The following is a 14,035-nucleotide window of genomic DNA, read 5'->3' as shown; positions in this document are numbered from 1 at the left end:
GACAACTAGCGTTTCGAAAATCCTAATTATCAGAAGTAAAAAAAACTGGAGACAGGGATACTTCAAGATATTGAACCTATAGCTCTTTCGCCAAAGATCTTCTCCATTCAGACATGTAGACTTCATTTTCTCGATTATATATGAATTTTTCCCTCTGTTTGCAGTATTTTTTAATGGAGTTGTAGTTATGAATAGAATGTTAAGTCAGATCAGCTGCCCCATTTTCTACCACAAACTTGATAGAACTGATTGAATCTCCAAAAATACAGTGCCAGTGTTTTGAATTATAATTAGGGGTTTTATTAAAACCCTAAACCCTTCAACTAAAGAAGGATCGCAAAAGAAACTCTCAACTAAAAATTTGTTGTGCCTGCCCTGGGTTCTGAATCGCCTTGGCCACCTTCCCGCCTATAACCGTGCGTGCCCTGATGGAAAGCCTCGTGAGGATTAGTCTGGGCTTACCGCCTGGTATCCCCCACGGATATAAAAAAAAACTAAAAATTTGTTAAAAGAAACTTTCAACTTTAATTCCGTTAACATCTGCCACCCTCTCTCATGGTAATTTAGATGAAGGGTGACAAACGTTAACATAATTAAAGTTGAGGATTTCTTTCATCGAATATTTAGTTGAGGGATTATTTTACGATTCATCTTTAGTTAGGGGTTTTATTACTAAATCTCACTAAATGTTTTAAAATCTTCAATATCATTATGTATTATTTAAAACTTTTATAATCCATTTGATATGCCTTTAAAACTAATTTATAAATCATTATACATTACTTTATCAATCTTATAACCGATTTATAAAGTTTTATACATATTTTAATACTTTTATAAATGGTTAATAAAGTTTAACAATGATTTTATAAAATTAGAGATACGATTTTAAATATTTTAAAACATTTAGTAATGATACCCTCAACTAAAGATGGATAGTAAAATAACCCCTCAACTAAAAATTCGACGAAAGAAATCCCCAATTTTAATTCCGTTAACGTCAGTCACCATCCGTCTAAAATACCGTGACGGATGGTGACAAATGTTTACGAAAATAAAGTTGAGTGTTTCTTTTGTCGAAATTTTTAATTGAGGGTTTGTTTTAACATCCATCTTTAGTCGAGAGATCTTATTACTAAAAACCCTTATAATTCCAATCAAATTTTAGAATTTCTTGAAGTGCATGGAATGAATCTCTTATGCTCTACAGTAAATGTACCATCACCATGTGTAGATTAATCCTCAGGTTGTAGTCTCATAGCTTCTTCCAGTAAGCCATATTCTTGGTAGTTGGTGGATGAGTTTTGATTGGATTATAGCGGTGTTTGCAGAATAAGCCTATCTCTGTAATGTGATAGATGCTCTTGTATCTTCAGTTCAGTGTTCTGGAACTGGATAAATAGCCAAACTTGGATTGTTTTGTGGTGAACTATTGCAACTTGAAGCTAGCTAACTTGAGTGCATGTGCCCTTTCGTGAAAAATATTTTTGCAGTCTTAATGATCTGCTTTTTATTCTTGGTAAGCATGTATTTGGATGGAGAATGCTTAGACATTCTTATCACCAGTACTCCAAAGAAAAAATTGGCTGCGGTCATGATTTTATAATGGTACGTGAGAATGCATGCTATCTTTCTTTCATGTCTACTAATATTAAAAATAACTCATCTGGAGGTATTGTTGCATGTTCCTCCATCATTAGGATTTCACTTGCATGCTGTGTCTAAAAATTTGAAACAAAAATAGAATCCGAAAATTTTAAGTAGATGGAGTTTTCCTAAAAGTTAGCTAATGAAACCAAGTCATAGGAGTCTTTCAGCTATCTTTTTGATGTATAACCATTGCAATTTTCTTTTATATGTTCGAAACTGCTTGTTGTGATTTGGAATGCTTATGGCTATAGGGAGTTTTCATAATCTAGGAGTGTGTAACTTGTTAATTTGTGATCTTCTTTCTTTTATGTGCTTATGAGTGTCTAACTTGTTAATGGCAGGTTGATCGGCATCCTCAGTTCAGGCACTCGAGGTGTCTCTTTCTTGTGAGAACAGATGGTGGATGGATAGTTTTCTCATACCAGAAGTGTCTTCGAGACTATGTTCGTGATAGGTACCGTCTCATGCCGAGAGATTTATTCGTGAACATTTTAAGCGTGCTAGTAGATAAGTCATAACTGGTTACTGCTGTAATACCGTCCCGCTCATCATCAATAGCAAGCAATTCTCATATAAATTTTGCTGATTCCCCCTTATTGAAGAAGTTACACAGCACGAAATCAGGTGTAAGGCTTTGTTGCATAAAATATGGAATGGCTCTCAATACATTGGTAGGCTTGAATCAATAAGAATAATAGCAGATATAGTAGTTTACTTGTTCTCATGAGCATTTGATATACATATGGGAAATAGATAATGGGAAACAACAGCAATGGATCTATCGTATTTTTACTCTAGCCTATATATCAGCAGCAGGTTCATTAGATCTTCAAGTCCATATGAATTGGGATAAGCACATAACCGGAATAAACCGGTGAAAGAAGAAGCATCCGTTAGTTCACTAATTCACGAGGAAGAAGTGAATCCTAAGAGCATCCTCAACGAAAATATCTCAATCAGTTTAATGAAAAGTGTTAGGAGTTAATTAATTTTCTAACAAAGAATTGGATCACTGAATTCCCAACCTCAAACCGGTGTGTGGGAAAACATGTTTCACAATTTTCAATATTTGATTCAAATGTGTTCGTTCACAAATGCTTTAAGCGTTCTCCTCGTATAACTTATGAAACTAAAAGAAGACACAACAAAGAAAAAAAAAAGAAATAACTATCTCGCGAAAACATGATTCGAAGAATGTATATTTTGTAGTTTTTTCTACTCTGATCTTCTTTTTAAAAACTTGTGTTAGGTTTCTCTTTTCCAAATCATCTTATGTCTTAGTATCTTCGCCCTTTAAATAAAAACGCAAAACCGACTTGTATATCTTTCCTTTACTTGGTATGATTTGCAATTTCTTTTTTAATGACCTTGCCACTGCGTAACTCAATTTCAGATAATATGAAAACATAAGAAAGGACCAACTGAAGCAAACAAAATCCATAAATTCCAACTTTTTCTTCATCACCTGGTCTAGCCCAAACATGTTTTTTTTTTTTTTTATAATCATGCAGGGGTATCCTGGCCCTACAACAATGGTTCAGACTAGTGGCCACGTGTCAGTTTTCTGTCCTGGTGATGTCGAAATATTAATTTCCTAATGGCCAAAACAGGAACACCGGTGGCTTCACCGTATTAGTTTTTATGCTCAAATTAATCAACACCCATCAACCCCTGGTTTTATTTATTTTTCTTTTCAACGGGGAGAACATGGTGTCGTTACCTCTGATGATAGATCAAACATAGATATCAACTCACCGAGAATTCTACCGTTTCGGGCGAGTTCTGTATTTGTTGTCATCGATTAACCTTTCAGCGAATCCATGCCTCTATTTTTCTGAAAAAACCTGAAGCTTCTCGACTTCATCTCAACAATCTCTCGTCCTTTTTTTTTTGAGGATTGAATTTAGCAAAAAATTCTTTTTCGATTACATTTTGGGCCACTCCTGCAAAGTCTTTGCACCTTCAGGCGAATCCCAGGTCACACTCCCTATTAATCTTCATCGGACCTTGCCCATGTTCCTTTACTTCCGACTCCAGCAATATTCTGCTATAGTGTATTCAGGATATCGACCTTTCTGTTTGTCAGAAGCGACACGATTCAAACATATTGTTAATTTTCTCCTCCAATTATGAGACTGCCACTTTTTGTTTAGCAACCCCCAACATGTTGTCTACATATATGAGTAGGTAGACCTTTGAACCATCTTCACATGTTATGATATACACACAACTGTCTATGTAACTTCTTAGAAATTTAAGCTTAGTCATGTAACTGGTAAATCTCTGGTTCCACTTCCTTGGTGCATGTTTCAAACCATTTAAATATTTGTTCAATATACATACTTGTCCTTCCTTGAACTAATCCTCAAAATCCTCAGGTATCTCCATGTAGATCTTTTCATCCAACTCATAAGTATAAAAGTTGTTTATATGTCAAGATGTTCTGGTTCAAGATCTTCTTCAACCACAATGGATAACAATATCATTATGGACACATGTCTTACCACTAGTGAGAATATATCTATGTTTCTACTGTTGAACTGAAGAGAAGAATGGAGCTTGTGCATAAATAGGGCAAGCTCTTGAAGATCTTGAGAAGAGTTCTATGAAGCTTCAGAAAGTGATGAGAAGCTGATACAAGGTTGGGACAATGGCTAAGAAGAGTTCAGATAGAAGTGGAGTAGCCTTTGGATGAGTTTAGGAGAGAAAGGTTGATGGTGCAAAGATAGGGACGGCCATGTACGGCCGGCTGTACGGATGGTACGGCCCGGTAAGGACATGGTCGATCCAAAAGAGTTTCTATCAAGTCTTGGGATGTTTTGGAGTTGTGCAAAGATAGGGCGCAATGTGAGAAAAGCAACCCTAATCCGTACACTCAGCTGATGAAGACTTGTGATGCAAGGCATGAAGAAGGCTTAGGGAACAAACGGGAAAGAGAGCAATGATCCTAAAGGCATATACTGTCCGAGATGCTTTAGGAAGTAACCAGGAAGGTGTTGTGCTCTCTTGACCGTTTATGGATAAGGTTTCTTATCCATACAGCCTATTCAAATTCAAATGTGCAAGCTGGCGTGAGCTGTAAAGTAAAGGCAAAGAAGAGATCATGTATCTGGCCAAAGGAGAGGGAAGATACATGGAGCTTTAAGTAAAGCAATCAGGCGCCAGCAAGGGAGAACCAATCACCATTCAGCCAGCCTTGACCAGATCCAAAGATACATCCAAGCCATTCATTTCCCAAAGTGCTTTAGAGCCATCAGATTTAGGTTTATGAGTTTCAGATTGTGAAAGCTTATATAAACTGATGTATGGACGTTTTGTAATCTCTTAAGTGAGTAAGGGGGGAAACCCTTCTCCTTCATGTTCTATGAAAGTTTGTTCTTGATACTAAGTCTCTAATCTATTCTCTAAGTCTCTCAGTCTCTTTAATCTTGTTACCTAGTCTCTTTCATACTCTAAATCTCTCCCCATACTCGTAAGTCTCAAATCTGTTCACATAAACTCTCCTAAACACTTTCTCACACACACCTTGAGTGAATCCTTATAAAAATCTCATGGTATCAGAGCCAGGTTCATCAGAACCTGGTATCTAACTTCCGCAAAGCTCAAGCCCACTTCCATGGCTGTTTGAAGCAAAGAAGAAGCTCTTTGGTCCAGCCAACGTTTGTTCATCTTCAGGAGGAAGATAAACACATCCGAGGTGCTTGAGAAGCTGTATGTGCTCTATCCTGACCTATCAAGCTCGACCTGAAGAAAGGAGACCCTGAAGAACAAAGCCTTGAAGTGGTTTGACAACACTCTTCAAGAGCTAGATCCTTGAGTCTTAGTGGTGGTTCAAGAAGAAAGGTGACAGCTTTCTACTTGGGACTGGTTTTGGCGACTTGACAGGGAGGAAAGGAGGTGTCTCAGCGATGGTGGGTTCAAGAGGATGGTTCATGAAAGAAGAAGGGGTGTTATACGACACCAAGAGCTCAACATCTGGCCATGAACCATGGAGATTCAAGGAACTAGTAAAAGTTCCTTGGCTGTAAGCTGGATCTCTTTCCCTCTTTATTAAAAAGCTTGAGTATAGAAATGTTGAGGTGGTGTGGTGATTGATATGCTGTGTATATCCCAGGATGCTTTAAAGGCTTGTTTAGTGTTTTGAAGAATAAAGTGATTACTCTAGTTCAGTCATGAGTTTGCTAAGATATTAAAACTTATTGTTTGAATCATGTGCTCATGAACTGAAATTGATTGAAGTAATGCTGAGAACTGTGTAGTCCCGGATATAATGATGCGTGTCAGGAAGTTAGTAGACGTCTAAACCTGATTGTTTTTCATGAAATGAATCCGCTGGCTGTCTGACATTGAAGCATTAGATTCATGTCTAAATGCTGAGTAAAGAAGCTCTTAAGAGTGCCTAAGTAACTTGTCTTGAATCTGTTAGGATCCTGCTTGTACTTAGAGAGTTAGCTTGCAAAGAATAGAACTTGATAATGCCTTGTGTCTATCTGTTGCATTGCTTGTGATAGTAGGAATCAAACTTGATAAGTTATTAATCAATGTTTGACATTAATAAGATTGAAAATGGTTAAATGCTTAATGTCAGTTCTAAATTAAAATTGTCTTGTTAAGATGATAGATTATATTATCATGCTTGCTGTTATGAGTTAGAAACTGATTAAGATTAATGCATACTGCCTTGTATTGTTGCATTTAGATTATAGTCTAAGTTGCATATTAAGGAGTGTTTAAAAGTGCCTAAATACTTTGACTTGAATCTGATAAGGTCTTGCTTAGTATTTAGAGAATGGTTGCTTGCATAGATAAGAACTTGACATTGTCTTGATTCTATCTAATGCTATAAAGCTTGAGACATTGGTGATTAAACTTGATGAAGTCAAGGATTGATCCCAATGCAAATGTGTCTTATCTTTGCTAGAGTTTGAGTGATGTTTCAGGTTCACAAAAGGTGTTCCTAGTTCATCATCAAATCCGAGTTGAAAGAGAAAGAATGATGCCCATTGTGTGTACAATGGAGAGGTGTTACAAGAAGGGAGAAGCACATATGGTTGTAAAACTCACTGGTGTTCTTCTTCTTAACATTGCAAGTACCAGAAGAAGAAGCCAACCGGGTCTAGGCAGTGGCGTGCCTATTCAAGAGGGTGCTCAAACTAAGACAGAGCACTCTTGGCTGTGTGAAGAAGAAGGCTACTCTATCAAGGCGGCTTCTATTGTGAGGTGATTGAAGAAGTAGCTGAAGCATCCACAAGCATTCCATCATGGTGGTGAATTCAGAAGGGTGATTGCAATAAGAGAAGAAGAAGAAGTAAGGATTCAAGTGGTAACTTTGAGAACCACTCCTCATCATCTTAACCAAGGGAGTAAACCTAATCTCATCTATCTTAATATGTCTTGATAGGTTTATCTCCTGATTATACTATGTGCTTTCCCTAATTCCATTAAGAGTTTATAGCTTCTAGTAGAATGTCTAGGCTAATTGCACTGAAATTGTTTTGCTGCTGCATTGTCTTATTGATAGTAAGTGATGTCTAGAGTCCCAGAATCTCACGGTCTGTTTATTGCATTGTCTTGGGTGTGGTCATAAACTTGAATCATCATGAATGTGTTGTAGAATTGAGTAGAATGTCTATGCTACTTGCATCATGATTGATAAGTTATTTTGCATACATAAGCATATCTCATACTGTCTAAGTTCAATCCTAGTGTTATCTGATGCTATTGCCTATGTTTAATCCATCAATGAAAGTCTTGCATCAATTAGAAATTGTCTAAGTTGCTTGCATCATTGGTTCTGATTGAAACTGTTGTGCATAGCTTTAATATTAATCATGGATTGAACCTGTTGCATTCATATAGCTAATGATTTAAGATTGTGCATTCATGTAGTAATGCATTTAAAAATGAGCATAAATTTCAAATGTACTGATGTAAGCTTGCATTGCATTTAGAGAACTTAATAATCATAATAACCTAGGATGTCAATGTAGTGTCTAGAACTTGTATTGTCATTGTTAGAGATTGAAATCTACTTGTCTTGACTCAGTCCAGTTCTGAGTGTTGCTATGCCATAGTTAAATCCATCAGTGATGTCTTATAAGCATTTAGAAGTATGTCTAAGCTACTTGAATCATTGGCTGTGATAAAACTAGTGAGCATAAGCATGAATTGAGTCACACTTATTGCCTTGATTGCATAAGTATCATCTAGTCTTGTGTTCATTTGGATTGAATCTGGTTCATTCATATGGTTAGTGTGTAACCTAATGCATTCATCTATTGTTGCATTTAAAAAAAAAAAAAAAAAAAAAAAAAAAAAAAACTGAATTGATTGTCTTTGCTTGATTGTCTTGATTGTCTAGCTTGTTTCAAGTATCATATATTATTGTGGCATTGGTGAGCAAACAGGATGGATAATCTTGGTTTGATCCCAATGGGATGATCTGATCTTGCATTGAGTTGTGGTGGTGTTAGGTACACAAGGAATGTGATACATGTAACTCGCCAACAACCAAGAATGTAAAGACAAAGGTCTTGTGCCATTGCATATCATCACTAGGACATGTTAGTCCATAATCTACAGGAAGTGTAGTGTGATTAAGTATGCAATGAGAGATGGCTATTGCATAATACCATTGGACATATCTAGTCCTTAGTCTACAGGAAGTGTAGCATGGGTCATTATGCAATGAGAGGTGTGTCTTGTGAGACTCTCTATGGTGATTCAAACACCCTAGTTCCTGGTTAAGGAAGAGAGTAAACTCACAAGAAGAAAGCTATCATGAAAGATGATAGTTATTAGACCATGGAGATGCATAGGATCATCACAAGCTTAGCTCCTTCTAGTCTCGGTTCTAAGCTTGAGGGGGAGTCTTAATGCATATGATCCATGGTCAGTAACAAGTCTTTGCAAAGGCTTCTACAAAGGATCATCAACCGGGCCAAGTCAGTGGCGTGTCTAGGCAAGAGGCTGTTCAGAGCAGTCTTGGCGAGTGAGGAAGAAGGCTCTCCATCAATGCGGCTTCAATGAGAGAGGTGATTGAGGAGAAGCTGATAAATCCATTCTGCCTTTCCAAGAAGTTGATGATGCCATGGAGATGGTGCAATGGCCGAGTGGGAACTCACCAAAACAAAAGGGAAGTGTTCTAAGCTCAATTCAATTCAATACATTCATCATTTCAAATCAAAGTCTAGAAATGATACTTAAAATGTTTGAATGGATTGTGTGATGTTTCTTGGTAAGTACTGATGCACCTTTGGGATAATGTATCAGGTACCATTGCTTGAGTCTCACTAAAGATGTTCCTGGTCATTTCCTAGCTTCTCTAAGGTGGCTGTGAAGTCTGTTGAGAGGGGGAGATCCAAACCAGTTCTATGAAGAGGGCAAGCATAGTTTGAAGTGTTGATCAGCCTTACTGGGGTTTTGAAGATGATCTGGTCGTGTCCTAGCTTCTCTAAGATGGCTGTGAAGTCAGTTGAGAGGGGGAGACTTCAAACCGGTTCCATGAAGAGGTGAAGCTGAAGTGTGAAGTGTGCGCAAAGCTGTGAAGTGTTGCTGCACCTATTAGGCCATGATCCAGAGCTTCTTGTGTCCAACCACACTGGTTCTAAGGCACAAGAGCTCACTGGCCAATCCCTAGGCTTTGGAGAGCTCTACTCTTTTTCCCTTGCAAGGTTTTGTCCCAATGGATTTTCCTTGTAATGTTTTTAATGAGGGAGACTCTTCAGGGTTCCAAGCTTGACTTAGGATCTCCTAGAGTCAAGCTTGAGGGGGAGTGTTGAACTGAAGAGAAAAATGGAGCTTGTGCATAAATAGGGTAAGCTCTTGAAGATCTTGAGAAGAGTTCTATGAAGCTTCAGAAAGTGATGAGAAGCTGATACAAGGTTGGGACAATGGCTAAGAAGAGTTCAGATAGAAGTGGAGTAGCCTTTGGATGAGTTTAGGAGAGAAAGGTTGATGGTGCAAAGATAGGGACGGCCATGTACGGCCGGCTGTACGGATGGTACGGCCCGGTAAGGACATGGTCGATCCAAAAGAGTTTCTATCAAGTCTTGGGATGTTTTGGAGTTGTGAAAAGATAGGGCGCAATGTGAGAAAAGCAACCCTAATCCGTACACTCAGCTGATGAAGACTTGTGATGCAAGGCATGAAGAAGGCTTAGGGAACAAACGGGAAAGAGAGCAATGATCCTAAAGGCATATACTGTCCGAGATGCTTTAGGAAGTAACCAGGAAGGTGTTGTGCTCTCTTGACCGTTTATGGATAAGGTTTCTTATCCATACAGCCTATTCAAATTCAAATGTGCAAGCTGGCGTGAGCTGTAAAGTAAAGGCAAAGAAGAGATCATGTATCTGGCCAAAGGAGAGGGAAGATACATGGAGCTTTAAGTAAAGCAATCGGGCGCCAGCAAGGGAGAACCAATCACCATTCAGCCAGCCTTGACCAGATCCAAAGATACATCCAAGCCATTCATTTCCCAAAGTGCTTTAGAGCCATCAGATTTAGGTTTATGAGTTTCAGATTGTGAAAGCTTATATAAACTGATGTATGGACGTTTTGTAATCTCTTAAGTGAGTAAGGGGGGAAACCCTTCTCCTTCATGTTCTATGAAAGTCTGTTCTTGATACTAAGTCTCTAATCTATTCTCTAAGTCTCTCAGTCTCTTTAATCTTGTTACCTAGTCTCTTTCATACTCTAAATCTCTCCCCATACTCCTAAGTCTCAAATCTGTTCACATAAACTCTCCTAAACACTTTCTCACACACACCTTGAGTGAATCCTTATAAAAATCTCATCTACTCCCTCTCCTTTTGTACATAGCCATTAATAACAAGGCATACCTTGAATCTTGGTTCCCTTCAATTCAAAAAAAAAAGAAAGAATCTTGGTTCCTCAACTCTAGGAATCCCAACCTTTCGCTTGTATATCCATTTGCATTCTATCACACAGTGTCTCTTAGATTTATCAACCACTGTCCATGTGAAATTTCTCAGCAATGAATCCATTTATTCACTCATTCCTCATTTCCCGAGAACCCAACCTTCATCGTTTTTGGCTTCTATAACTTGCATGTTCTCTTGAGTCACCATCAACAGAGGTGATAAGCGATTCATCATTAGTTTTTTCAATAAAGCAACCTTCTAGGAGCTCTGATTTCCTGCGTTCTTTGTCACTGGTCAAATGATAGCTCTGAGGTTATTCATTTTTAACTCCTTCCAGGTTCTGGTAAAAATCTGAATCATGATCATCATTTGCATTTCGATCACTTTCTTCATGGCTTCCAGTGTCAAGTTACGTATCCCATGAGGTGACATACTCATTTGGAAAATCTGTATCTCAAGTGTTATCACTTGTCTCTCCAAGTTCAATATTGAATAGCAGCTCTAATAACTCATTTTTATTTTCTTGCTTTTGGTTCTCTTTCTGAATCATATCTTTGTAGACAGGATTCTCTTGAAATATCACATTTCTACTGATATGACATTTTTCTAGTAGCCACACTTCTAGCCTTTCACACCAAGTGAGTTTCCCGGTAGAAGTACTTTCTTTTCTCATGAAGTATATCGACAAGCCAATTATCTGATATAGACATGTGTCCTTCAGACCAGATGACTTTAGTCAACTATAGGGTCACGTGCCCACAAGGTCACACACCCACCAAGGCCAAGCTACGTGCCCATGAGGCTACATACCCAAAAAGCCATGTGCATATATGGTTATAACGCCGTCATCAAACCACGAGTCCCTTTAGACCCCTTGGTCATATGTGCTCCGTTAGAGATGGCAATCATGGACTTGGACCGCGGGCCTGATCCGTAAAAGACTGTTGCGGGATGGTATTAGGACGAGGTTTTTTAGACCGGTAAATTTTCGGGCCTCGCGGGACGGGTCTTTGCAGGACTGGATCTGTTGCGGGATGGACCGAAACGGGTCATGCGGGATTACAAGGACCCGCATATTTTTTTCATTTCTTATTTTACCTGAAAAAACGAGAGTGAGAGTGAGAAGAAAGCGATTCTTGTGATTTTCTCCACAGAAAACATAAGGAGTTCCGGCGATGATGATTCGAGCTCCGGTGATGATCATTCGAGATCCGGCGATGACGACTCCAGCTCCAGCGATAACGATTCGAGCTTTGGTGGTGTTTTGATTTGGTTTTCTCTTTTTATTACACACAACTATGAATTGCTTTATTACAATGTGAGATTTCTTGTTTAAGTTGATTGGTTTTGTTTTCAGTACTATGAAATGGTGTTTTTATTAAATTAATTTTTGTTACAATGATGTTGTTTAGAAGAAAAGTTAGTTGTATATCATGTCACTTGTATAATTTGACAAAGTGATTCACAATTTTTTTTTTTTGAAATCCAAAGAATTACAAAAAAAAGATGGTTTGATGAAGACATACAACAATTGAGCCAAGTTATTACAAAGACAACAACTTAATCAGATTCAAACTTAATAAAATCTTATGCTGATAACAAAAAAAAAACTTTTAACTCAAGAACGCAAGCACAAACAAAATTTTATGGCATTGATTTTTGATAAGACTTTAGTGTAGCTTAATGAGCTCTCTTCAACTCTCTTACACAACTCTTCCACTTGAACATTCATGAAGGAAACTATAGTAGGCGGTTTGATAAGGAAGCAGCCCGCAGGATGGTCTGCGAAGGCCTATATGTTCTGCGGTACGGGTTTGGACCAGCATTCTAAGGACCGCAGCCCGCGCGAGACAGGCCCGCTGTGACCCGCTCGATGACAAACCCGCCGCGGTACGAAACGGGACGGGATGGATAAACCTGTTTGACATCTCTATGCTCCGTGCCTAATGAGCAAAAAGATTCTAGTCACTCCTGAGGCTATATACTTCTTTGCAACAAAACATCTTCTGCGAGGCTAAACGGTATATGCCATAACATCCTAGTCAAATTTGGAGGCAAAGTCCTACTCCCTAAGACATAAAAAAAAACTTGTTATGAAGATATGATTCATGTTATCAGATAAGTACAACTTATTTCCTGACTTCAGACATGAAAACAAAAGGGATAAACATTGGAGATAATTAATCTAGTAGTCAATCCTCTTAGCTAGAGTAGGACGCCCATTTCCTGCCTCTAGTCTCTGGATCGCGTGTTCCTCCTTCGAATCAAAAAAAAAAATTATGGTAAAAAAAACTTCAAAAGAGACTCCAAAACCTTAAAAGAATGAGGCTGACTTGAAACACTTTCGACTAAGAGACATCCCACCTATAACTAGGGTTTATATACCAGTATGTTGTATTCTTGTTTAAGTTTAATAAAACGGTGGTAGATGATTGATTGGACTTTAACTTAATACTATACCTTTAATTTTTCCTAAAGCACTAATCCTAACCAATCATGTTTTAGCTTTAGTTTTTAAGTTAAAATCTACAGCAAAATTTTACAATTTTTTACCAATTAAGTTGTAGTTTTATTTTTTCAAGATACAACAAAAAAGATACAACTTTAACTTTTCTATTTGTTTTAGACAAAAATCCTACATCCTTATAATTTGGGCTGTAGAAAAAATAAACTCATAATTGAAAAAGAAAATCACGTTCTCTTTTTCATCAGCATACGAGGTACATATATATAGTCAGATATTTAGTATTTTCAAATCATGATAATCCTTGATCATAAACTAATAGTTTAAAAGTAGATAAACTTAAGAACATAAATTATCAACTAAAAACAAAAAGGAAAAATCAAAAGATAACTTAAGAAAGGAAAACCCTAACGGAACACTTGTTTTATAAATACTAGATTTTCTTCAGAGCATTAAGTATCGAAAACTAAATTTTCAAATACTTTTTTTTTCTAATTGGAGATGAGATTGCAATGAATTTATGGAATTCTCTTAGATAAAATTTATTTGTATTATTATTTAGATGGTGGTTTTCCTTTAAATTTTTAATTTTAGATGGTTTTTCTTTTATTTTGGATAAATTTGATAATTTGTTATTTTAAATAATAATATGAAAGTTTTTTTTTACAGCTACATCATATTTTATCAAATCATGTTTTATTTTACAAAAATACATCCAATAATTTACAGTTACACTTATCATAATTACAACAAAGCAGAAAAATATACTTTAGTAAGGGCATGACTGGTTCAAACGCAGTGGCTGCGGTTGCGGGAGTTCTCAGATGCGGGTGGTTGCGGTTTTTAGCGGTTTTAAGAGATTTATACGACTGGTTCTAAGGTTAAAAATTGGTGCATTTGCGGGATACTTATTACTGGTTAACTACCAAATGCTGCAGCGGTTAAATAATAAATTAACAATATTTACATTTTATATAATTATAAAAATATCAAAAATCATAATATTATAATAAATATAAAAATTATACTTAGAAATTTA

This window comes from Brassica napus, chromosome C3 (assembly GCF_020379485.1).
Source record: "Brassica napus cultivar Da-Ae chromosome C3, Da-Ae, whole genome shotgun sequence".
Taxonomy (NCBI): domain Eukaryota; kingdom Viridiplantae; phylum Streptophyta; class Magnoliopsida; order Brassicales; family Brassicaceae; genus Brassica; species Brassica napus.
The sequence above is the reverse complement of the archived record's forward strand: the minus strand, read 5'-3'. Positions refer to the sequence as shown.